The sequence below is a fragment of the Rattus norvegicus genome, chromosome 3, assembly GCF_036323735.1.
Source record: "Rattus norvegicus strain BN/NHsdMcwi chromosome 3, GRCr8, whole genome shotgun sequence".
In the NCBI taxonomy this organism is placed as follows: Eukaryota; Metazoa; Chordata; class Mammalia; order Rodentia; family Muridae; genus Rattus; species Rattus norvegicus.
Window position 1 is genome coordinate 63,992,092 of NC_086021.1, and position 27,554 is coordinate 64,019,645.

The window sequence follows — 27,554 nt, forward strand, 5'->3', positions numbered from 1 at the left end:
TGTTGTTGCTGATACAGTCAATGCTGCAGATACTCCCGCTATTAATGTCATCTCATCATCGTTATTAATTATTATTATTATCACCTTCTTCATCATCATTATTATTAGCTGAGAAGGGGAAAACATGCCTATTTTGTTTCTGCTTTCTCAGACTGGAAATTGAGTTCACTTTGGAACACGGAGCCTTTCCAGAGCGGGCAAGTTTCCATCTCCTGCTGGCAATGGGCGCAGGGCAAGTGCTCTACAGAATGAAGAAAGAAGGTTCCATTGTCAATGATACCACGAGCAAGGAAGATCCACGCCCAAGGCCAGGTGAAAAGGGCAAGAATGAGTCTCACAATCCCGACAGAAAACTGTTGTGCTTAATCAGGCAGTAGAAGGAAGGGAACAGGGAGAAGATTCTCATCTAAAGGCTTGACATTAGAAAATGCTGGGGGTTGGGGGAGACTACAGGGAGGAGCTGACTAAGCAAAGGCAAGCCTTGGAAGTAAATGGAAGAAAGGCCTTGAAGAGGTGGACAGGGAGTGTGACCTACAGCCTGGCTCCATACAGAGAACCGACGCAAAGGCTTGATGCAAAGGCTGGAAAGGAGGGATGAGATAAGAGTGAATGAGGACGCCTCCCTGTGTGGCCCCACACAGAAGAAGTGACGCAAACCTAGGGCTGTGTACTTAACGCACCTGAGCATCCCAAGGTGGGACATTTCCCCCACACAACTGAAACCTGTCTTTTACAAAGTACTTTCATAGTTACCCACTAGATCCAAGATTAGTGTTACTGTCCTGTTTTACCGATAAAAAGAAAAAAGAGAAGATTGTGTCAATTGCCAAAAGGTCTAAAACTAATTAAGTGATCGAGATTGCTAGAGGTCAAGTCTTCAGAAATTGAGGCTGGGGCACTCTTCACTGCACGGAGATCACCAGGGAGTTTAGCCTTCTTAGCTATTTGCTGTATACTTTCTCTCTTTTAATTAAGGAAGGCTCTCTTGTATGAGAGAACCTTGTATTGTTCTCTTGTATTGTTCTCTTGCTTTTGGTGCCTTGGTTGAACTTAAAGGAAAAAAAAATCATGGAAAAGTTATGTCAGAACCTGGCATTGCGGCTGGAGGAAGTTCCCAGTAGTTAAGAGCCCATACTTGTACCCACATCCAGGCCTGGAACTCCAGCTCTAGAAATTCAGTGCCTCTGGCTTCCATGGGCATTTGCACATATGTGTACACCCCTACACAGATAACACACAAATAAAAATAATAATTGTTTGAAAACCCAGACCAGCATAGCTAAAAAAATCAGTTGCCCCTGTTAGGCACAAAGTCACCAAGTCCTACCTATAGTCAGAGTTCCAATCCCACTACCCCAAATTCCATATGGCTGCAACTGAAGGCAATGATGAAGTAACATACCCATAAGGGTTTATAACGACTTATCTCAACACCTTCTTCCTCTCGGTGGATGTATTAATCTCAATTCTGCTGGTGAAAATGTAGGTTTATAAGTCAGAAAGCGGACTTTAAAAAGTTATAGAAGAACGTAACTCAAAGGAGTGCTCTCTGCCAGGATTTAGAACTTGAGGCTTTGGCTAAGTTCTGCCAAGCTCCTTCCAGTTAATGCCCTGCTTTCAATGCTGACTAAGGAGCAGAAAGAAAAAAAACCACTCAAACTGAAGTAATATCCTTTTTATGGGTCATGAGATTTTGCTTTAAGAGATTTTTCTAGAGCTGAGAAGAGAGACCCGGTCTCTAAGACTCCCGGTCCAGTGAGCTAAACAATGTGGATTTTTCATTTTTAAATGGTCTGTTTTGAAATGAACAGATCTTAACACTTCATCAGGCTAAGAAGAGAATCCAGAGCAAAGGGAGAAGCCTCTTGGGGCAGAGGAAAAGCTGGGCTGGGTTTGACAGCACAGAAACTGAAGTCACCTGTGAAGGCTGCCAGCCCGGATAGAATCAATTGCTCTGGTGTTTTTTAATCAAATGAAATGACCACAAATCTTTTTCGTTTAATTCTGACCGAAAGCCTATGTTCTGAAGTTACACGGCCAAAACATCTGTCAAATTCAATGACTTATAATAGGCATTCCACAAAATAGAGATTTAAGAGTTGAGTTTGTAAGATTATATGCCTCAGGCTTTCAAACAAGCTCTAGCCCCATTTAGGCAACACAGACAGTCACAACACACCCTACCCCCAACACACACACACACACACACACACACACACACACACACACACACAGTGGGTAAGGAGAGGGCACAAAGCCGCACATCTCAACCACCGAGGGCAAGTCCCTACAACACATACAAAACATCCATTCCATGACCTATTAAAAGTGTATTTTTAGAGTTACTGACCTCTGTGTGAACTAAACAATGAAGCTGTTCACAAACCAGACAGAGAGCAGCTTTTCCAAATGAAACAGTGAACCACTGTCTCTAATGCCCCTACCAAGCTGAACAATTAAAAATGGCATTTAATACTAACATTTAAAAAGCCATTGTAAAGTATCACTGCCAAAATTATTGGTCTTGTGTCAACACAGACACACATTGTTTTATCTAGTATTTATTTTTTTAAAAAATAAAATAATGTAGCTAGTAGATGAACAGACTGAAAAAAATTAATCCAAAGGAACTCATTGGTCGAGATTCACCAAGACATTGTCAGCCTAACCATGAAAAACAGTACTGCAGGCTGGTCCCCATGACGCAGCAAATGTACAGTAGTTATTGTGTGGATCCAAAAGGCTTGACTTCGAGGGACCATTCCCTAGTTACTAGATGTGTGGCTTCAGAAGGACAACCTCTCTGAGTTTCTGTTGCTTTTTACAATGTGGTATCAGAACGCTGGCTGCCTCCTGGAAGTCCTGCCAGACATAAGGAATCAAGTAGGCTGCATATACAAGGAGCATAGCACAGTTCATGGTGCAGACCACAAGGCCGACAAGGAAGCATCATCCTTAACCCTGGAGAATCCCATTAAAGACTGACTGCATGTTTATCATGTAATCTTGGGCATTTTTGAGGTTGCTCTCATGGTAATTAGTGGCAGGGGTAGAAGGTCGTCATAAGCAGAGAGAAATAAGAGCAAGGAAGGGCAGAAGAGGCTCAACAGCTCGAAAATTCAGCTTCATAGTCAGCTAATCATATGACTGTACTAGATGACTGTATTAGTGTCAGTCCTGATTCAGCACGGTAAACCAAACAGCTCAAACTCTCGCAATACCACCTTAAGGATCTGGAAGGACAAGTTTTCAAAGCTGCATTAAGCATAAATTATTCTTAATTGTCTCGTGTGTCAGTTCACAAATTCCTAGTGTGATTTTTATGTGAAAAAAAATTAATTTGAAAATTAGGAAACAAATAAGACGCAGGAAGGAACCATGTCATCAAACCAGGTCGGCACAGCTGCGTGGCTAGCACACCAGAACATTCCAGTCACTCCAAAAGATGAGGCTGAGGTCCTGAGCTCAAGCACTGTGTTTCAGAAAATTATCCTGTTCATCCTGAAGTGTCGTAAGCGTGCAATCTACTAATGTTAGCTTCAAAACACATTGCTGTGCTATATACACTAATTAAAATACTATTCAGCCATAAAATGTAATGGCTGCCATTTTCAACAGCAGACAGAACTGGAATTCATCATATCAAGTGAACGAAGCCAGGCACAGGAAGACAATAAGTACCACATGAAGTCAGTCACACATGGAATACAAAAAAAAAAAGAAAAGAAAAGAAAAGAAAAGAAAAGCTAATTCAAGGACAAGGTGCAGCTCCTTTATTCCTAGCACTCAGGAGGCAGAAGCAGAAGGAACTGAGTTCTAGGCCTGCCAGGTCTATATAGTAAATTCCATACCAGCCAGGACTCCATAGTGAGATTCAGTCTATTAATCAATTGATCAATCAATCAGTGTGGGAAGTAAAAGATTAACTGCATGCAGGTGGGGAAGTGAGACAAGGAGGAAGAGCTGGATTGGACTAAGAAATTCTGTCATGCAGTCATGGTAGCCCGAGCATCCCCAGCACTTAGAGGCTGAGGTAGGAAGATGGTAAGCTCGAGACCAGCCTGGGCTATATGATGTGACTCTGTTTCAAAACAAAAAGTTCTACTGTATCTCAAAAACCAGCAAAAGAAGACTCTGGAATGTTTCACCACAAAGAACTGATAAATGCTTGAGGAGATAAATATACTTATCGTGATGCATAAACATCATATAATATATATGTATACTAAAGCATCACGTGGCATCCCATTAATAAATAACACTGTTGCTTTTATGTATTGGTGAAACATAAATTTACGTGAAAAAGTCATATTATTAATTTCAACAACTTTAAGGAGATCTTGTATCTGTGTAAGTAATTTAACAAGTTCTCCGTGCAAAGAATTACTGACTGGGAAAAAAGTCAGAGTAAAAGGAGAGCTCTGGGGGGAACTTTTAAACTTTGCCTGTTTTGTAAAGGAAGAAAGAAAAAACAGAATACATATTTACGTTTTATCTTCATTACCAGATCCTGAAAAGATAACGAAGAGACTTCTAAACATGATTCCCCTGAGTCTAAAAGGAACAGGACAGTAGGATCATGAGACTTGCTTATATCATATCGAATCATATCATATAGTTTAGAATTGAAGAATTTTGGAACTGGAGAGATGCTCAGTGGTTAAGAGTACTTGCTGCCCTTGTAGAGGACCCAGGTTCAGTTCCCAGCCTCCATGTGGTGGCTCACAACCATCTGTGACTCCAGGTCCCAGGAAAATAGCTCCCCCTTCTGGCCTCGGGGGGGTCTGGGCATGTATGTGTTCCACAGGCAGGCAGAGGAAACAGCCAAATACATAAAATAACATAAGCAAATCTTTAAAAAGTCAAGAATTTTAAAACTGCCCATCTTTTAGAAAATAAAGAAGCCTTCTACAATACCTTGAACCTATAGACAATAAAATCTCAACATAGGGAAAAGTCCACACGTCTGTATTTTTCATAGCTTAAGCTTCATTACTTATGGTGGTAAAATGTCCAGTCTGTCTAAGGGATGGAGTAGGCCAGACCTAAAGACAATCTACCCTGAAACTAAGACCCCACAGTCATGTTGGATGAGCGGGGTACACTGGCATGGGTTTTCACTTAATTTCCCAAAGCCAACAGAGCAAAATTTGGAAATACCAAAAATATGTGAGGTGTTTTTACCTCGAGTGAATAAAATGTATTATAGTTGAGTACTTGGTCTTAAATCTTAAAAAAAAAAAAAAAACAGTTTAATAAATTTGAATCACATTTGTAAATCCCCCCCCCCCCGAGCTAATGACTTATCTCATTTACGTATTTGATACTTGGTTGATGGTTTTGAAACCATTGAAATGAATTGTTTATATTAATTGCATTTAGTGGGTAGGTATATTGGTTGGATATACTGCTTAAAGTAGGTCTAGGCTATACCTTAAGACTAGGATTCACTAATATATGTAATGGGAATGTGGACGTTGTGTGCGTAATATGATTTCTGAAACTATTTTTATGTTTTTTTTCTTTTTGGTGAAGATAAACAGAAACTAGTATTTGACTGTGAGATTGGTTTCCCCAAAACATGTACCTCCTTACTGACTGGCAGGGTGATTCTATGAGATGTGGCAGGTTGGACCAGCATCTTTGATCTTTCCCAAACAGACCTGCCCTATAAACTCCCCACCCAGATTCACATTTACTCGGCTAATCCGAACCCCAGACACAAACCACAATATTGTAGGAGGCCAACATGGTGGAGCCAACTGTTCACATCCGAGCTAGGAGGAAGAGAGAACAAGACCATTTCCCACAGTCCCTGTCAGAGTCAAGCTGTCTACACCCTGAATAATTCTGTAAGGCCCCACCTATTAAAAGGCCATCGCACCCCTAAGACCAACATCACCTTGGAGACCAAATCTCTAACACAGAAGCCTCTGCAGGGAAACTTGTCCGACTAAAGCAAGGGCTAACATAGGCGTGGTCAGAAGCAGGTGCTGAAAGGTCACCTGTGCTGTATCTCTAGGCCACGTGCTCTGGTGTGGGCGTAACATTTCTGCTTCAAATGCCAACAGATGTGCCCTGTGGGCAACATGAGACTGAGGCAGGGTGAGACATATAGGTAATTTTCTCTAATACATCCCCAACCCCTGCACTGTTAACTGTCTGAACATTTACAAAATCCTGATAGCCAGACATGGTGGCACATGACTATGATCCCAGAATTTAGGAGACTGAGGCAGGAGAGCTACAGCTGAATTGAGGCCAGCTTGGTCCACATAGAGAGTTCTGGGCCAGGCCAAACTCAAATGATAACCTTTCTAAAAACGATGAACAAAACAACAACAACAATAAGAGAAAAAAGCAGAAGACAAAAATCATCACAGATGCACATTGTTGAGAGAAACGCCAGGTAGGCAGTCTCCAGTGTCACACTAATCAATGGGTCCAGATTCGCCAGATTGGTAAGAGTGACTTATTTCCCGAGCCTCTGTCTCTTGCTGGCTCTTTCGCACCCCTGCCCCCCAACTTTTCCTCTCCCTCTCCAGACCTCTTAGCGTTTCTACTTCTCCTCTGACCTCACCTGAGACCTTGAAGAAAACAAGATTCTTTCTGCCTAGGATTTTGATGCAATCCTCAATTTGGGGTTGGAATGGCTCTCTCTGCCACCATCTGCCACCCAATCTGTTCCCAAACCTTTTTGAATTCTCATTTCTAAAAACGGGGGAAGGAAGGATCATGGTGGTGCAGCCAGCTTCCTCTGAACTCATTCACTTGACTCCAGTCCTCAGGATTTCAATGCTGGCTCTCGTCCCCTTGCCCTCTCCCCCAAGGGCCTTCTTTCTTAGATTACGTGTCTGTGTGGAGACTACTGTCCATGGACTCTGTTGCTCAGATATTTAACAGTCTGTCTTTTTTTTTTCTATTGATATCATCCCTTAAAACTAGAGTTGAGTCAAAATACAAGAGAAGACGGTTTTAATTTAATATGTATTAAGTAAACTGGAAATATATGGCTCAGTTCACTGGAAGGAGAGCTGCATAGAGATGGGACAGTGAATAAGTCACTAAGTTTGGGGCAGGAGAGTGTCTGATAGAAAAAAGTTAGAGTAAGTTAAGATGCCTACCTAGAGAACAATATTAAAAATTAAGTAGGCCATAGTTGAAGAATAGATCTTAAACTGGTCCATGGCTGGAGTCCATCGTCATATGTCAAGGTTTGCAGGGCCTTGTAATTATATGCAACAATTTTTTTAGTTAATTTTCCTGGGGAGAGATTACACAGATTTCATCAACTTCTCAGAGGGAATCTCTGACCCAAATAAACCTAAGACACAGAAAAGGAAACATTGACTAAAATATCAAAAATGAAAAATCCTCACTTCAAGTAATTGACTTACTGGGAGGAGCACAGACATTGTGGGCTGAGCAAATGTATGCCGTCCCCATTCGGACCACTTCCAATGAGACTCAGAAATATGAAAGTATCCTTATAGCGTTATTGAAGTACAATTAATCAAAAAATCCGCAAATGTGAAATATGCACAATGAAATATGTTATTGGTATATAGTATGAATCACCACAGACCAATTAATTAATATGTCTATGCCTCCATTTTTATGATCAACAAGCTTAAGATATTTATGTGCAGGCTTCAGATGTGCTAAGCAGCATCGCTGGCTTTAGTCAAATTGTACATCAGATCTCCAGAGTCATCCATCACACATCCCTAAAGCTTGGTACCGGTCCATCGGGATGCTCCTATTTTGTCCTCTATCCCTGGCAACCATCACTCTGCTCCACACTCGTGGGTTTGATGATTTCACATCCACACAGAAATGTGCTCGCTAGAATGTGTCTTTCTGTGCCTGGCTAAGGTCGGTTGCTGGGCTTCTCCATGTTATCAGCGAATGGCAGAATTTCTGTCTTCCTTGCTGAGAGTGCTGCAGTACAGGGAGATAGCTTCCTGTTTCATCACTGACTGGAATGCTCGCTCGCTCACATTATGTTTCTGTTGTAAACAATGACGTATGACCGCTGGGTCATAGGGTACTTTCAGTTTTAATTTTCTACGACAGCTCTACAGTTTACATTTGTGTCATCTGGGTACAAGGGTTTCCTTTTTCACATCATGACCAACACTACTCTTTTGGCTTATTTTTATTACAGTTGATCTATCACATATGATTTCCCTTGTCATCTGAGTCTCATTTTTTCTGCTGATAAATTGTGTTGTGCACTTTCCCAAATACCTGGCAGCAATTCTGTGTCTTCTTCACAGAAAAAAAATCTGTTAGGTCCTTTGCAAATTTCTAAACCGTGTTTCTGGTTGGCCCTTGTACACACACACACACACACACACACACACACACACACACACACACATCTCCTTAGCAGATATAAAGGATGAATGGTGTGTGTGTGTGTGTGTGTGTTAATGGTTTCCTCTGCTGTTTCTTGTCATATATTTCTCAGAACAACATAAAGAAACTTCTGTCCTGTACTTCTGTTAGCTTTACAGTTTCAAGTCATACGGTCAAGTCTTTAATCCAGTCCATGTTGAGTTTGTTATATAGCATAGGATAAGGACCCGGAGTTACTCTTGTATGGATGGATATCCAGTTTATCCTGAATGATTTACTCAAGAGATTATAATTTTCCCACTGGATGTACTTTTCCCCCATCAGGTACTCCACCCATTGATATGAATTTATTTCTGGGCTTTCTAACCAGTTCCATTGGTCTCTCTCTGTTTGAGTTATAGCACTATATTGTTATAGGTACTACAGAATGGTAACATTTTGAAATCAGGAATTGTAATACCTCTAACTTTCTTTGTTCCTGTTCAATTTCTTTGACTATTTAATATATTGTATAATTTTACATAAAATTTAAAAAAATTTTCTAGTTGTTACTTAAAAGGCCAGAATTGCACTGAATATATAAATGTCTATTGGAAGTGTGGTCATTAAACATTATTTATTGCTCTAGCCCCAAAATACACAATATCGTTCATACTTCCCCGAAACATTAATTTTCTTCATCAGTCGTTGCCAGTGTTGGGTGTGAGTTTCCTGTATCTTCAGATGCCTATTCCCAAGCATTTTATTATGCTGTTGTTATGGTAAAGTAGAGTGGCTTGGATAGATTGGGACTCATAGAACCATATAGCGTTATTGAAGTACAGTTTGAATGCTTGGCCCACAGGGAGTGACATTATTAGGTATGTCCTGTTAGTGTGTGTGTGTGGCCTTGTTAGAAGAAGTGTGACACTGTGAGGGTGGGCTGTGTGGTCTTCTAGTGCTCAAACTTCCCCAGTGCAAAAGAGACAATCTTCTGGCCGCCTTTAGATCAAGATGTAGAACTCTTGGTTCTGCCAGTACGATGTCTGCCTGCAAGCTGCCATGCTTCCTGTCGTGATGATAATGGACTAAAACTGTAAGCCAGCCCTAATTAAATACTGTCCTTTGTAAGAGTTACCTTGATCATGGTGTCTTTTCGCAGCAACAGAAACCCTAACTAGACGATGGGATTGTTTTCATAATTTCCTTTTTGGCTACTTGTAGTGACTTAGTACTCCATATTGTCATTGAATTCACTATCAGTTCTAACATATTTTTTGTTGTTATTCTTGAGATTTCAGAGTTTTCTATGTATATCATATGGATCAGAATTGCAAGGCTTCTGCTGAAAAATCCCATAGTAACCCAATTGAATTCATGGAAAGTGTGGCTTTTCTTTTTTGCCCTCAAAAATTGCCTGAATTTTAACAAAGTATACCATGTCTGTTGATGGCTTTATGTTCAACCTATTTATTTTCTCCCAGATTGGGGAGGTTTTCAATCATTATTTCCTATTTCCTTAAGTAGGGTTTCTGTTTGCTCCTTTCGTTGTTTTGTCCTGTTTTTGCATGCCTTCTTTCTCCCTGGGTCAGTCTCACAATTCACTTACTGGTCTGAACAATGGTTCATTTTCATGCCATTGTAAGAGAATACCCCAACAAAAGAAATGTATGGAGAAAGTATTCTGACTCGCAATTCAATGGGACAGTCCATCCTAGTGGCGAGGTCAAGGCAGGAGCTTGAAACAGCTGCTCACATGACATCCCCAGTCAGGAAGTAGAGATCAACAGATGCATGCTATTGCTCAGTTCTCTTTCTCCACATAAACAACGCAGGATCCCAGCCAGGAAGCAGAGCCACTGCAGGATCAGTTACTACAGCCAAAGCAGTCTTCCACGGGCAGGTCCAGAGGCCCATCTACCAAGTGCCCTCACAGCCTGTCAGGCTGACAGTTAACACCTCACACTGATTCATCTGAAAAGATCTCATAAGCCCTCCAACCTTTACTTGGTTCTTTTTTCTTTTCGTCTGACTAGGTAATTCTTACTGACCTCTCTTTACCTCCTTGACTCCTCTTTCTGCTTGGCTGAATGTCTGATGACACTTTATTTCATTTTCTTTTTTCACTCAGTGCCGCCTTTAGCTCAAAAAGTTGATTCTTCACGATTTCTATCTCTTAGTAAGTTCTCTTTGTTCCTTTATTGTTTTGATGACTTTCTTTTTGTTCTTGTTATCTGTGTTCACTTAAATGTCTGCAAGGTCTTGAAGGCAATTATTTCGCATTATTCTGCTTGGTTGTATGTGGTACATATGTATGTGCATACATGTTGAGGCCAGAGACTAAAATCTAGTGTCATCCTTAGTCACTTCTCACTTTGTTTTTCTGAGATAGGGTCTTTCACTGAACTAGACTAGCTGGCCAACAAAACCCAGGGACTCTCCTGTCTGTCTCCCCAGAGCTGGCACTGTTACATTTTTCTTATGCCATAAACCACTTGACATGTTGGGATTTTATTTTTTTTTGTCATTTTCATCATTATTTTGATTATACATATTTATGTGTTACTGTGTGACAAGTTGATATGTGCCTGTAATACATGATGAAACTAGGAGAGTGGTCAGCAGTTAGAGATGTTATTTTTAATAAGAAAATTTTCAATACTTCACCCCAAAGTACACAACCAGAATTTTAAAATGAAATGCTAGGAATTTATTTAAGAAGTGTCTCGGAGTATTCTTATTAATAGAAAGCACGTTTGTGACATTTTCAAAGCTGTTGCTATTCATTGATGTACTCAACAAACACACAAACTTAAGATTTATAAAGGGAAGAATAGAGAAACACCTTAGCAGATAAAGACACACACATACACACAGAATCATGTACACACAAACATAGATAGATAGATAGATAGATAGATAGATAGATAGATAGATAGATAGATAGATAGATAGATAGATACAGATATGCAATAAAAGTTTTTTTGTTTTTATTTTTTAAAGAAAGCATGGGCCTGGGCCTGTTGGTGCACACCTGCATTCCAGTGCTCGAGTGGCTGTGGAAAGAAAGCTGTGGATCCAAGGCCAGCCTGGGCAATAGAGTACATTTGAGATCAGTCTATGCTGGTCTCAGATAGGATTAAGTACATAGGGAATGGAAAAGAAAAGGGAGAAGAGTAGGAGGGGTGACAGGAGGCAGAAAAGGAAGGAAGGAAAGAAGGAAATTAGAAATACCTGGAGCAGAAGAGCTGGCTCAGCAGCTGAGAGCGCGGATTACTCTTGCTGAGGATCTGAGTTCGGTTCCCAGAACGTACACTAAATGGCTCACACCTGCCTGTGACTCCGGCTGTGGGGGATGCAAAGTCTCTGGAATTCACAGAGAGTGAAAACGTAAGTGCTTAACCACAGTTACACACACACACACACACAAAAAATAACAAAAGTAATTCTTTAAAAAGGAGAAATGCCTGTCCTAATTTTAGCAAGGCTGCCATGTACCTAAAGTTGGATCTCTTTCTTTATGAAATTTTGAGTAATAAAAATAGTTGAGGAAATTTGATATCTAAAACAGCTTTATCTGTTTAGCAATATAACAACTATTAAGGCTAACTTGTATTTGAGATGTCACATTCCAAGATTTTATTGCCCAGATAATCTTTCCAAGCCAGGTACTAAAATACATTTACTGAACGTATTTGTGGAAAATGAATTTAGACTAGGAATTTAATGAGCTATCTTGCCTAGAGTGTCAAGAAATTGTTAAGGGGACTTTCCCATAAAAAAGCAAAAGCATTAAGAAGGCAGCTGGGGGGTCAAATAGTCTCTTTCAGACGTATTATCCTATTAAGCTAATTGTTTCTACGTAAGGAGGATGTTTTTCTTTTTTTTTTTTTTATTGACTATTATTTTATTTAGTTGAATATTAAACATTTTGGGTTTTAGGACTTCAGGGCCATATACAATTCTGTGTTGTAGCACTGAGTCATTTTACAATTTGTTTTCTTTTTCTTATGTAGCAAAGATACAGGATCTTTTTTTAAAAAAAAATGTCAGTCATACATTTCACATGTAGAAGAGGGAAGCCATTTTAACTATAAATAAAACGTCAAAATACAGATGCAGGTTTAACAACTATCAATTTTGTTTTCTTAGTTTCTCCTCCTCCTCTTCCACCACCACCGCCACCGCCACCACCACCACCACCACCACCACCACCACCACCACCACCACCACCACCACCACCACCATCATCATCATCGACAGATCTTGCTACGTAGCTTAGGTTGGTCTTGAAGTCTATGTAGCCTATATGGGTTGACCTCAAACCCCTAACAATCCTACTTTAGCCTCCCAAGTGCTGGGAAGTACAACAAGTATGTACCAACACAGCCCAATATTCTCCATTATTACAAATGCTGATGTTCAAAATCAATTGTTTAAACAGTTGGAAGGAGCTCAGTGGAGCTACCAGGGTTTAAGCTTCCTGAAAGAATATATGCCTGCAGAGAAATATAGTGGCAAAATTGTATTTCTAGACTTCAGGGAGTTTAAGAGGTCTTTGGGGGAGTTTGGCACTGACTGAGACGGGGCTGCTGTTTTGAATGAAGCATTGCTTTTGACAGCAGCCCATATTTTATATGCTGTAAGGTATTTTTTTTTATTTAGAGAATACTTTATTAGTTTTTGTAATCAAACCCACGTATATAAGACCTTACATATTTAATACAGTGTGTTACCCCTGTACAAATGGAAAAAACTTAAGTTCAACATTTCTAGACCAATATGGCTGTTAATTTCTGTACAGTGCCAACTCAACACAGTAAACAGGGATACTTTTTTCGAAAGTTGACAGCACAGGTAAAGTTTCAAAAAATTCAAATTATATATCTGTATATATATATATATATATATATTTATATAAAAAGACCAATAATAGCAGTGTGTTATGCATCAGCAGCAGCAACAGCTTTTCCAGGTTCTGCAGTCATCTGAACAAAACTGTAGAGACATCCAGCACACTCCATTAAAAAAAAAAAAAGTAAAAAAACAAAACCCGAGAAAACAGCACAGTTCTGTTACTCTTGTGGTACCTGGCACCATTTTTTTTTAAATTAGCTTCTCAATCATCATCTGGAAAGAAAACATTCTGAGCAACATCATTAAAAACAGCTCTGATAAAGCACGGTCACTACTACGTATCATAAAGCAGGTAAGAGCTATTTTACATCCACAGAGGTATGATACAGTACTGTCCTACATCTATAATACTAGAGGATACAATTTAAAAGGCATTATTTGAGACTTGATTCTACTTTTCCAGCAGAGGGCCCAAAGGATGGTGTGACACAGCTTTGTAAAGAAACATACTCTAGACAGGATTTCCTTTCACTAGTGGCACACTTCTAAGGATTCATTCTCTCCATGAATGTCAGCTAAAACCGTTATTAAAAAAATGAAATATCCCTAGAACAAAACCGTATAACCACCGGATTCACATGAAGATGACCTAGTGGAGACAAGCTGGACCTCACCTTACCAACAAGCTATCAAATCTGTTATGTTTAAACAGTGAGACCTCCAAGGAAGGAGATGCCAAGTAGTGCTTCAAAGCTTCGGACCACAATCAAACACAGCATCCTTTTCAACAGAAGCAGAAGCTCATCTGAATATGCTCATGGATGCTGACATCAACATTTAATCATCTCCTCACTCATCCAGGAAGAGGGGGAGATCAGTTACTACTGTACTTTAATGTGTTCAACCAAATCACCATATTACAAAAATAGCAAGCTGCCATAATAAAAAATAAGGCTCCTCTATCCAGCACCAGATAGCATCATTTTACTTTCAAGCCTAGAAATTGCACACTTGTATATAAACCAACCGAAGATGAGGATTGAGAGTTCATCTTGGTGGATTTTTCCTTTGATGAATATGAAGTGTCCTTCCTTATCTTTTTTGATGACTTTTAATTGAAAATTGATTTTATTTGATATTAGAATGGCTACTCCAGCTTGCTTCTTCTGACCATTTGCTTGGAAAGTTGTTTTCCAGCCTTTCACTCTGAGGTAGTGTCTGTCTTTGTCTCTGAGGTGTGTTTCCTGTAGGCAGCAGAATGCAGGGTCCTCATTGCGTATCCAGTTTGTTAATCTATGTCTTTTTATTGGGGAGTTGAGGCCATTGATATTGAGAGATATTAAGGAATAGTGATTATTGCTTCCTGTTATATTCATATTTGGATGTGAGGTTATGTTTGTGTGCTTTCATTCTCCTTGTTTTGTTGCCAAGACGATTAGTTTCTTGCTTCTTCTAGGGTATAGCTTGCCTCCTTATGTTGGGCTTTACCCTTTATTATCCTTTGTAGTGCTGGATTTGTAGAAAGATATTGTGTAAATTTGGTTTTGTCATGGAATATCTTGGTTTCTCCATCTATGTTAATTGAGAGTTTTGCAGGATACAGTAACCTGGGCTGGCATTTGTGTTCTCTTAGGGTCTGTATGACATCTGTCCAGGATCTTCTGGCCTTCATAGTTTCTGGCGAAAAGTCTGGTGTGATTCTGATAGGTCTGCCTTTATATGTTACTTGACCTTTTTCCCTTACTGCTTTTAATATTCTTTCTTTATTTTGTGCGTTTGGTGTTTTGACAATTATGTGACGGGAGGTGTTTCTTTTCTGGTCCAATCTATTTGGAGTTCTGTAGGCTTCTTGTATGCCTATGGGTATCTCTTTTTTTAGGTTAGGGAAGTTTTCTTCTATGATTTTGTTGAAGATATTTACTGGTCCTTTGAGCTGGGAGTCTTCACTCTCTTCTATACCTATTATCCTTAGGTTTGATCTTCTCATTGAGTCCTGGATTTCCTGTATGTTTTGGACCAGTAGCTTTTTCCGCTTTACATTATCTTTGACAGTTGAGTCAATGATTTCTATGGAATCTTCTGCTCCCGAGATTCTCTCTTCCATCTCTTGTATTCTGTTGGTGAAGCTTGTATCTACAGCTCCTTGTCTTTTCTTTTGATTTTCTATGTCCAGGGTTGTTTCCATGTGTTCTTTCTTGATTGCTTCTATTTCCATTTTTAATTCCTTCAACTGTTTGATTGTGTTTTCCTGGAATTCTTTCAGGGATTTTTGCGATTCCTCTCTGTAGGCTTCTACTTGTTCTCTAAGGGAGTTCTTTATGTCTTTCTTGAAGTCCTCCAGCATCATGATCAAATATGATTTTGAAACTAGATCTTGCTTTTCTGGTGTGTTTGGATATTCAGTGTTTGCTTTGGTGGGAGAATTGGGCTCCGATGATGCCATGTAGTCTTGGTTTCTGTTGCTTGGGTTCCTGCGCTTGCCTCTCGCCATCAGATTATCCCTAGTGTTGCTTTGTTCTGCTATTTCTGACCGTGGCTAGACTGTCCTATAAGCCTGTGTGTCAGGAGTGCTGTAGACCTGTTTTCCTGTTTTCTTTCAGCCAGTTATGGGGACAGAGTGTTCTGCTTTCGGGCGTGTAGTTTTTCCTCTCTACAGGTCTTCAGCAGGAGGATGTTTTTCTAATGTGTTGCAAGTCACCCCAGGGAGATTATTTGTGCTGGTCACTTTAATGGGTTGCCCAAGTGGTGTATTCGTAGGACCACTTGGCTGAAAACATCCTGGGAAGAAATCTCTTCTTAATTTTCAGTATTCCATGTTTGGAATCAGCGAATCTCCCATTTGCCTTTGGAACAAGATATAGAACTCTCAGCTCCTTCTTCAGCATCCTGCCTGCCTGGACGCTGCCATGCTTCCGGCTTTAAGGGACTGAACCTCCGAACCTGTAAGCCAAGCTAATTAAATGTTGTCCTTAGAAGAGTTGCCTTGGTCATGGTGTCTGTTCACAGCAGTAACACCCTAACTATGACACTATTCTGCCCTAGATATCGCATGCCTGTGTGTAGTCAGGTGTTTGCAAGCTTTCCTATAAAGGGCCTGGAAAAAAATATCTTACTCTTTGCTGGTGATTCAGTCTTGGTTATTACCTGTCATATAATATAAAAGTAGCTACAGGTACAGGTAGGGTATAGCGGGACATAACCTTCAATCCCAAGACTTAGGAGACAGAAGCAGGAGAGTTTCCCTAAGTTCTGGCTTCATCTACACAGCAAGTTTCAGGACAGCCAGGACTACACCTTGAGACCAGAACAAAGCAGTTCCAGATGATATGTGATCCAGAGCAGAGTTCCAGCAACATCTGTTTACAAGAACAGACTGCTGTCCAGATTTGGTCTTTAGACTATGGTATGCCCACGTAGTACTGGTCTGCCTTGTGAAATATCTCTATTACATGTTTCACTCAAACATTCACTGCATTCTTAATGAAGAGAAGGTTTAACAAACAGGTAGGAATTTCAAAAAAAAATTGTGAAACAAACAGGCTGAGGAAAACAAGGTTGTTAAAGGGGCAGAGAGGGCAGAGACAGTACGACCTGGACAGAAAGTGATTCCTTTATACAGGTCGAGTTCCATAGAGGAAGCCGGGAAACTTCTAGAGCACTGTGTAATAACAGTGACAAGGATGATATTGTATGCAAAAAACATTCGTTCCCACAGAACACGCTGTTAAAGCTCCAACTTGCTTTGAGGAAAATAAAGGTGTTAATGAATTAGGAATAACATCTAAAATATGTCATGATATCAATAAGGTGGTGAGCCTGGAGGTAGTGGGTAGTCGCTGCCGCAGGGGTAGCAGCAGCACAAGCAGCAGCACATGCCTTTAATCACAGCACTCGGGAGGCAGAGGCAGGCGGGTCTCTGAGTCCAAGGCCAGCACGGTCTACAGAGAAAGTTCCAAGACAGCCAGGGATACACAGAGAAACCCCGTCCTGAAAAACCAAAAGTAAATAAATAATAGGTAGGTGGATAGATGGATAGATGATAGATAGATAAATAAATAAAGTGGAGTCATTTTTCAACATTGGAAACATGTATAAAGAGGAAAAATACTCCCCATCTTCTGAAATCTGATACAATGCAGATACAATTTTCCCACTGTTTTTCAAGTGTTAGAAGAGCTCATCCTTTGAGGGACGGTACAGTATGGACGATCCCAGCTTGAACCTTCATGCCCTCCCATGGCCCACATTTTATACTTCATTTACTTGTATTCATCAGTTGTACAGCCTTTGGTGTTGATTTTCAGCACCACAGGAAAAGAGGGGGAAAAGTAAATAAAAAATAAAACAAAACTAAAGACCATATATAATCCAAATCAGAAACGATTCTATTTAAATGCCAGATAAATTATAGATGTTTGTTTTTAAAATCAAGTGGGAATTGGCCATGCCATTCAAATGCTGCAGCTTTTAAAAAAAAATAGAAATGGCTTCTTAAAAATGGGTTTTCTAGGAAGAACACTGGACTCTGCCTTATTAAAGCCCAAGCTTAAACCATAGCTGCTCTGTTTTGCTGAGGAACCTCCTACAGACCACTTAGCCATTCTAGGCTCAAATTCTCATTTTGACTCTAAAATTAAAGGGTTGAGCCCAGTAATTTCCAAGGAGTCTCTCAGTTCTACAATTTCATGATAATGCATGGCTTTTCTCTGAGGCTGAACAGCATCAGCGGGCTGCAGTTAACTCTAAGTCAGCTAATGTCAGCCATGGTATTTCAAAGAAAGGGATGGTGACATCCAGTTTGTCTGAATCTCCACTGTCTTCCCACCACCCCCTCGTTCCTTCCCAGGAACTCCCATACTCCTTCTGCCCCTAAGTCTGGCACAGGTGTCTATAGAGAGTGGCTTCCACATGGCTGATGACTCTTACATAGTCTTGGTCTAAAAGACTCTATGTAACAATCGGGCCCAAAGAAGTAATAGTATCATTATCTGTCTCTAAACTGGTTTTGGACACAGTTCTTGCTTACCCTTTTTTCAGCATTTCTTGGTGTTCTTGAGGTTTACTGCCTCTTTTCCCCCACCACAATAGAATTTACATGATCATCTGTATAATTTACTCATTACATCCCAAGGACTTGCAGGTAGGAAGTACTTAATAAATGCTTGCTAACAAACAACTAAGCGTATGCATATAAGCATGCTGGGGGTGGGGATACCACATTTTTAACTGTTAGAAAATTAAAGGGGACCCAGGGAGGGCTCAGTGAGTAAGGCTTGTCATTACAAGCAAGAGGACTTCGGTGTGGCTTCCAGAACCCACATTGCCATGTGAGGTCCTGTGTGCCTGAAATGCCAGTATATAAGGGAATGGAAGGTGAAGACTTGTCAGAAGCTGGCAGCTCAGCAAGCCTGCAGTGAGCAGCCGCAAAACACCACCACAAGGGAGAAAGTGAGGGCCAAGTCCCAAGGTTGTCCTCTGACCTCCACGTGAGTACCTAAACTTATAGACACACACACATGCACACACACACACACACACACACACACACATACAACACACACTCACACACAACACACACACGCTCACACGCTCACACACAATACACACACACGCTCACATGCTCACACACATATACTCACACATACAACATACACACATACAACACACACACATACAACACACACAGAGACTCACACACACAGGCTCACACAGGCTCACACACACACATACAACACACACACACACACACACACGACACACACACATACAACACACAACACACCCACCAACTCACAGCAGCATGGAAGGTCAAATAGAAAAGTTATGGAAAGCAGCTCTTTCATTTTTTTCTTTGCTCTGGAAGTATTATAGGTGCACAGTGAAAACTCTCCCTGCATATTGTTTGACACAGCTAGAGAAGCAACCCAAACGCCAGTGAGGAGAAGAATCAGGCTTGGTCCGGGAATTTCTACAAGCAGTGGCGAGAATCACATGGCGATTGACACCAGTGCTCCATTTCAGTTGAGCCGACAGACTAAACTGCTTAGGTTTTAATATTCTGAAACAAGCAAAGAACCAAAATAGTTCTATCGATTTCCAAAGAACTAATAATAAAGTCATCGAACAGCTCTATGAAAATTTAATTACTGCGGAAAGGCTATATTAAGAATGGGTCATTGATGTTTTAAGAGACTTTTTTTTTTTAAAGGCGAGAACACCCTGTGCTTGAATTTGATGCTGCGCACTGGCTGCAGCCACAGATGCGCTAACACACTGAGCTTGAGCGTGACATCACACAGCACAGAAGACAGACAAATGGACAGTCAGCATTCACTTTTCTAGCACAAAAATGAAGAACTGCTCTTGAAGATGACCAGAAAGCATGAAGGCTTTGAAACCTCCGAGCTCTTGACATGTTGCTTGATTACTGAGGTACTCAACATTTCACTGCAGTTAGAATATTTTAGGTTAGCATGCTGTGCTGGCTGGTTTTAGCTCAACTTAATACAAGCTAGGGTAATCTGGGAAGAAAGAATCTCAATTGAGAAAATGTCTACAGAAGTTTGGGCTGCAGGCCAGTCCCTAGAGCACTTTTTTGGTCAGTTTTCTGACTGAGATGGGAGAGGGCTCAGCTCAGTGTACCCTTGTGCTGGTAGTCCTGGTTGCTCTGTGAAGGGAGGCCAAGGACCATGAAAGGATGAGCCAGTAGGCAGCCTTTCTCCAAGGCTTCTGCATCAGTTCCTGCCCTGACAGCTCTCTTCTGCCCATCCCACCCTACCCCCGACAGCTAGTTCCCTTTCTCCCCCAATTAGTGCGTCACCCCCTGTCCTTTTACATCTAATCCAGCACCCTCTACATCCTACCTCTCTCAAGATCTCCTTCTTGCCTCCCACTGTCCCCTGTGTAGTATCATGACACATACAATTTGAAGTTGATGTTATGGGTCTCTGAAATGGCCCTATTTCGGTTTACACACTGATTTCCAATACTATGGATGTTCCTGAAGCAGCCAAGATTTCACTCTTCTTAATGGCTTCATTGTGTGCATGCATCACACTTTGTAGTGTGTGTATGTGTGTGTGTGTATGTGTGTGTGTGCATGTGTGCACATGTGTGTGAAGGTCAGGGATCAATCATGTTATACCTTAGGAGCCCCCACCTTGTTTTGCAAGCCAAGTGTCTCACTGGTACGAGACTGCTCATATATTTACAAAGAACTAGGTAAAGTCTGGTGCATGTACACATCATTTAACTTGTGTGTGTGTGTGTGTGTGTGTGTGTGTGTGTGTGTGTGTGTGTGTGTATACTCAAGTATTTTTTTTTCTGATAAAAGCATGCAAAAATAATTCTCACTTTTGGGTTGGGGATTTAGCTCAGTGGTAAAGCGCTTGCCTAGCAAGCACAAGGCCCTGGGTTTGGTCCCCAACTCCGAAAAAAAGAAAAAAATAATTCTCACTTTTAAACATATACATCATCATAATGTTCTTATATAATACAAAACACTTATCTTGTTTCTATACCATAATGCCCACTAACAAGCATTTCACTCTCTTTCTCCTGCTACCTCTCCATTCTGGTAACTATTATTCCACTCGACATCTGTGGAAATATTTTTAAGATTCCACTCATGAGAGGTTATGTGGTAGTCTCTTTCTGTACTTACTTTACTGAACAGCTTCTACCTCTGTTCTTACTGTCATAACGGCAGTGCTTCACACTTTTCATAGCTGAGTAGTATTCCACCATGGGTATATAACATATTTTCAGGCTGTTCATTGGTTGATGGGACACTTGCTTGTTTGTGCTTGGCTGTAGAGAACTACGCCACAGTCAATATGGAAGTCTATAGAAGCCTCCCTGGCCATGCTGCCTCCATTTCCGTTTAACCATGTAAGCCTGCTTGCTGATGTAGTAGATTTATTTTTAGTTTGTGAGAGAACTCCCCAAACCCCTCTGCTTTCCATAATGGCTGCGCTACTTTTGTATCCACCTAATGTATGAATAGTCACCTTTGCATCCGCAGCAACAAAACATCTACCCCTTGTCTGGAGAGCAGTCCTTTAAATGGCATGAGGTGATGTCTCGTGGTGGCTTTGACTTGGGTTTCCATGACTAGTGATGTTGGACACTTCCACATACCTGTTGTGTATCTGCTTTGAAGATCTGTGTGTTTAGTTCCAGTGCCTGGTTTTCAATCTGGTTATTTGGTTGGGTTTTGTTGCTGTTACTGATGCTGACTTATCCTGGATTTACCTGAGCTCTTACTGTCGACACAGGACCCCATCTTGTAGCATCCACAGCTTTGATCTGTCTGTCAGCTGTGAAGCAGCTTGCAAATGCCCGGCCCCCTCAGCAGGTTCAGATGGTTCCGCTGCAGGTTCACAGGGCATGGCCTCTCATTTACTGGCTTCCCCTTTGTTGGCTGTGCTCAGGTCTTGTCTACAAAAACCTCATCGCTTCCTCCTGTTGTTCTAGTTTCTAGTCGGTGTCTGTTTGGTTTTTTATGTGCTGAGAGATGGGGATGGGATGTGGTTTCCATCTTCTGCATCTACAGATGCAGTTTCCCCAGCACCACTTCTCAGAGGCCATCCTTCCCCAGTGTGTGTCCTGGACACCTTTGCGGAAGACCAGTCATCTGTAGGTACTGGGAGTCATGTCTGGGCTCTGGCTTCTCTTCCCCGGTGAGGCTGACTCTCTGCCGATGTCTCCCTTTTAAATTACCAAGTTGGTAGTGCCGTGCTTCTGCCTTGTTTGCGGTGGTGTCCCAAGATTGCTCTGCCTCTTTAGTGTTAGAGCAAATTCTAGGCTTTTTTCCCCTTGGTTTTGTGAAATTCTTTTGTTTGGCATTTTTGATGAAGCTGCCTTCAATCTGTAAATCACCTTAGGTAACATTGCTACTTTAATGGTATTTATTCTGGCCCATGAACATGCAACATTATTTCATTTCAGAGGATATTTCCTCTAATACTTTAGAACAAATGTTTTATTTTTCACTCTGGAAACGTCCAAGAGTATTCCTAGGTAATATTTTTTTTGTTTTGTAGTTATTGTAAATAAAATTATTTTGTGATTTTTTTTTCTGGATAATTTATTACTGAATAATGGAAACGTATGGTGCTGATTTTCCTGTACATTTCTTTCCTGTTACTTTACCATGTTCACTGTCACTCCAGGAGACTTTTGGAGGAGCTTTGGAGTCTCTCTACACACGATCATATCATCTGCAAACAGACATCTTGAATGCCTTCTTTACAAGTTGGGAAAACTTGGCTATTAGCTTTCTTTTGCCTGACTGTTGCAGCATTGGCTGTGGGGGCTACATTGACTGAGAGAGGAGAAATGGGCACCTTTTCTTTATTCCCTATCTTAGAAACATTCTTTAGGTGAAACATACCATGTTTATTGATTTTATACGCTGAGCTATCCTTGCATCCCTGGCTTGACTCCCACTTGAATGTGATATAATGTTCTTTCTAGTGTGCTGGTATTCAAGTTGCTACTGTTAAAGAATTTATTACGTTTTATGTGTTTGAGTACTTGGCCATCTTGTATACATGTACACCACACACATGCTTGATGCCTACAGGGGTCAGAAGGTGGCATTGGCTCCCTGGGACTGGAGTCACGGGTGCTGGCGAGCTGTAAGAGAGTTTTGGGAAGCAAGCCTGGGTCCTTTGCAGGAGTAACAAGAATTCCTCAGCACAAGCCATGTCTCCTGCTAAATTTGCTGGCATGTTTGCCTCTCGGTTCATCAGTGACATTGGTATGTCGTTTTCACCAGTATGTAGCTTTCTTGTTTTTCTGTGTGTCACTCTGCATTTAGTGTCTGGCTAACACTGGCTGTTTAGCATGAATTCCGAAACCTTCTCTCCTGTAAATCTGTCTAAACTGCTTTAGAATCTGTGAGCTGACTCCGAGGTGAAGCCGTCTAAGGCCTTTATTTGTTTAGGAGTTTCACAGGTCCACACAATGTATTGTCACTTGGCTTCTATGTAGCGAAGGCTCCTGGTTCCTGGTTCTGGCTCCTTGTTCCTATTGTTCCCGGTCTCTATGTCCAAAGTTCAATCTTGCTAAAGGTTAGAGAGGTTTTTTTTTTTATGTCCTCAAATTCTGGTGTGCAGTTAGTCATTCGTGCTAATCTTTTATAATCTTTTGAGTTTCTTTAGTGTCAGTTTTACTGACTCCATTTTTCTGTCTCATTTTAATTAAGTCATTTATTTTTACTATTTTTTTAGCTAAGGGTTTGCCCGTTGTACATTCTCACAAAAGCAAACTCTTCATTGCATTGTTCATGCATGCTTTTAAAGCCTCTCTTTATGCTCTGATCTGTATGCCTCCCCTCCTATCACTCGGGATTTGATTTCTATAGTTCTTCTGGTTACACGAGGTAGATGACAGTTCGTTTATTTGATATTCTGCTCTAGTGGTGTAGATGTTGGCTGCCGTATGCATCTCTCCTACTGTTGTTTCTGACCTGCCCCAGGGGTTGGGCATGCTTCCATTTTCATTAATCCTTTTTTAGTATGTTTGACACAGTTTCTCTGTGTAGCCCTGGCTGTTCCAGAACTCATTCTGTAGCCCAGACTGGCCTTGAACTCAGAGATCCACCTGCCTCTGTCCCCTGAGTTCTGGGATTAAAGGCATAAACCATCACTGACCAGCCACTTTCATTGACTTTTTTAGAAGATTTAAAACTTCTCTTCATAACCTCTACACTTTTATGCTATTTGCTCAGAGCATAGTCTTCAGGTTTCATCGAGTCGTATCTTTACAACGTTTTCTTAGGGATTTCCACTTGTATTGCAATATAGTAAGAAATGATAATAGATTTGATCTCAATCGCTTTAGTATTTACAGAGCGTCACCGTCTCAGACACTCACGTTTGTAGGATGGAGTTGGTAAAGCCCGAATGTTGTCCTACATGTCTGTGATACTTTAAAGCACGGAGCGCAGTCCTGGGAGCATGTGCGGTGATGAACGACAGGAAGCCTAGCCCGTGCCATCCTACCAAGACACAGCAGGAGTGTGCTCATATCAGGGGAAAGTAGCTACAGCTCCCTTCACAAACTTCCCCTTGTTAGACACCGTTCGCTATTTTACTCTTTGTGAAATTACATACATATATGGTTTAAAGCTGAAGTATTTTGAAAGTAGTCTTTATTTTCACCTAATCACAAAATTATAAGCAGAAACCATAAGGTGAATATTTTACTCATGTTTGTCAAAATAAACCGTAATTTTCTCTCACAGTGAGAACATAAAAAATTGTCATTCAGAATATATGAAGTGATTAGCTACACATTAGGTCATTAATAAAGTGGCCAAATATTTTCATTAAAATCTATTATGTATTTTAAAGGTAATCATTGGATATTTTACTCACTTGAGCATTCAGAACTATTACTAGTATATTAATAGTGCCTAGTGCTAAGGACACAGGCCTGAGTTTTACTGGAGAACAAAGTAGCATTAACAATGGTGCACAGTTGTACACCAGGAACATTTCTAAAGGGGAAGGGGCTTCCTGAAGCGGTGAGACCCACTGGTGTCTATAACTTGGAAATGCTTGCTTGGTTTGGATATAAAGACACCATTCCAAACTAACAAAACCACATGTTCAGAGATCCATGTGCAAGCAGAAACAGGCATTTGAGACCAAACGACATCGGCAAAAGGACATCGGCAGGGCTGAAGGAAGGGTTGGGGACACTGTGGTGACAGGAGCAGAATGAGGACAGTTGGTGGAGTCCTTCAGGATTTAGGATAGTGGCTATCCTAAGACCAAGATTTATGGGAGAAAGTGACCTGCGCAAATCTTCTCTTTGGGTGTTATTTGGAGGGATGGATGAGAGACTGCATTTTATCGACACAGTGTGGGCAGAGATTGCACAGGCACAAGGAGGCAGTATCCCAGATCTTCCCCCACAGTTTCTTAGCAGTAAAACTAGATAGCTAACGTGTAGGAAGCAAGCTGAGTGCTGAGTGGATGTGTTTTGTTGACAGGGGCACGGCCATATTGAGGACCAATTCACTGGCTGCTTGGGAGGGGCAAAGTCTTCCTCTGGTAAGGCTGAGGGATGACAAAGACCTCCTTGGATCCGAATGTAGATATATGGACAATATGTGCAGAAAACACCCACCATAGATTTCTTCTCCCCCAGTGTTGACAGCCTAAAGACTGTCCCCTTACAGACGCTGTGCCTAATACTGGGATTGGCTAAACCTGTTGTCTTCTTCAACTGTATGTAATAAACCCTCTGCCCAGTTCAATTGTGTACAGTAAGCACACAACTTCTGAGACTCTTCTGCTTCTTCTCCATCAGAGATCCTAGACCACCTGATCCCGGCCTTACGGTATGTATGTCTGTGAGTCTGTCATTCCTTCCAAACCTGTTAGGTCGATACCTGAAGCTATTCAGGATATGGCAAAATGGCATCCAAAACAGGGATGGGGACAGTGACTACCTGACTACAGGGGACCTGCATTGCTCAGCTGAGAGGCTCCCGAGAGAAGCAAACAGATGATGGAAAGGATAAAAGTCAAGGTAAGGGAGGCAGTGAAATTCAAAATGTCATCCGCAAAATATGGGACAAGTAGAGGTGCTTTGGGGAAGCCTATTGAAAAAATGGGTGAAGTCTATGGAAATGGGCGGAGACATTGCTACTTCAGCAGTTCTTGGCCTGCTTTAGGACGGCGAGCCCTTGTGTTTCAGGGAACAGGACAATGAATTTGTCTACTTGAAGAAAAGGAAAGAAAAGAAGGAAGGGAGGGAAGAAGGGAGAGAAGGGAGAGAAGGAAGAAGGAATCAAAGGGGAGATACATGGCCAAGGGACCTGAGGGTGCTGCCATTTTTGCTTTCAGTGTAACTGCTTCCGTGTTACATTTGGCAGGAAACGAGCAACACAAGGTTGAGGAATGTGTAGTGGTGAAGCCCAGGGTGGGCCATGCCTGGCCACCTGTATGACCCTGCCCCACAGCCTGCGCTGCTAGCCTGTCTGGCCGGAGCCCAGGCCCGGAAGCCCAGAAACAATGAAAGCCCGGATGTCAGAGCAGCCTTGTTGCATTGAGGGCAAGAAAATGGCCAATAGGTGCAAAGTGGGATTGTTGGTGTCGAAGAGGCACATGGCCAAAGGAAACAAATCTTGGTGGCTTTAACTGGTTTTCAAGCATCCAACGTGAATAATCCAGAATGCTGTGTTTCAGACGCCACCTTGCCTAAGCTTTTATTCACTGTGGTTTGGTCACATTCTTCTAAACCTGTTTATACTGCGCCTCTTAGCTTTCCTTGGGTGTGGGGTGGGGTGGTATTTCTATAACTTCCTGGAGTCTCAGTGGCCTCTGTTCAATTATCCCAGATGGGTTACAGCCCTGCCATTTAGACCTTACAATAGAGAAACTGGTTCGGAAACTGCTTGAAAACCAGTTAAAGCCACCAAGATTTGTTTCCTTTGACCACGTGCCTCTTCCACACCAACAATCCCACTTTGCACCTATTGGCCATTTTCTTGCCCTCAACGCAACAAGGCTGCTCTGACATACCGGCTTTCATCCGAGATAAAGATCACACGGATGTGTCCAATTCTGCATATCCTAGAAGAGCAGAAGGCTTATCCTCAGATTCATTTCTCTTGCTAATTCTGCATATACATCCAGCCTGAGCTGTTCAATCCATTGAACCTGCTAAAACGTGCCTGTGTTTCAGTTGGGCACAGTGGCCGCTAGTATCTTCCCTCCTAGCAACCTTACAGTCCAGTGTCCAGCACTGCAGTAAACTACCCCTGGTCCAAGCATGGGGATCCATCTTGAACATCTAAGAAATAAAAAAGGGGGAGATGTAGGGAGCCAGTGAAGTCCTCAGTGACCTGTGTTGTTGACAGGGCTGGCGTCACCATGTCAAGGACCCAATACCTCAGACCCACAGGATTGGCAAATCCTTCCTTGGACTCAGACGGGAATGTTGACAGGGAATACATAAAATATCTACCACTTGCTCCCTCCAGAGCAGTGGTTCTCATCCTTTCAAATGCTGTGACCCCCAACTGTAAAAGTGTTTCCGTTGCTATATCACAACTGTAATTTTGCTACTATTATGAATCATAATGCAAATATCTGTGTACTTCGATGGTCTTAGGTGACCACTGTGAAAGGGTTGTTCACTCCCCCCACCCACACACACCCACAAAAGAGTCACAACCCACAGGCTGAGAACTGCTGCTCCACATGTTTATAGTCTGAAGTTTATTCCCCTACAGAGACCACTCCCACCTAGGTTAGTTAAACCTGCCTCCTTATCCAGCTATCGTAATAACTCTGCCTCCTTGTTTATCTGTATGTAATAACCTCACCTCCTTGTTC

The 27,554-nt window shown here is 41.5% G+C and overlaps 1 protein-coding gene across 11 annotated transcripts in view; it reads right to left on the reverse strand.

Annotated features, from left to right (window-relative positions):
• The window catches only part of Ccdc148 (coiled-coil domain containing 148), a 275,147-nt gene that overhangs the window by 226,436 nt on the left and 21,157 nt on the right, over window positions 1-27,554 (reverse strand). For 5 of the 11 annotated variants that reach the window (XR_010064611.1, XR_010064612.1, XM_039104821.2 and 2 more), the window contains exon 2: window positions 11,575-11,706. The exons of 4 other annotated variants lie outside the window; for them this stretch is intronic. The gene's annotated coding sequence lies outside the window, so the exon portion shown is untranslated. Of the gene's footprint in view, window positions 1-7,124; window positions 7,264-11,574; window positions 11,707-27,554 lie in introns of all 11 variants that reach the window. 2 more of the 11 variants (XM_063283612.1, XM_063283613.1) reach the window with 1 other exon arrangement.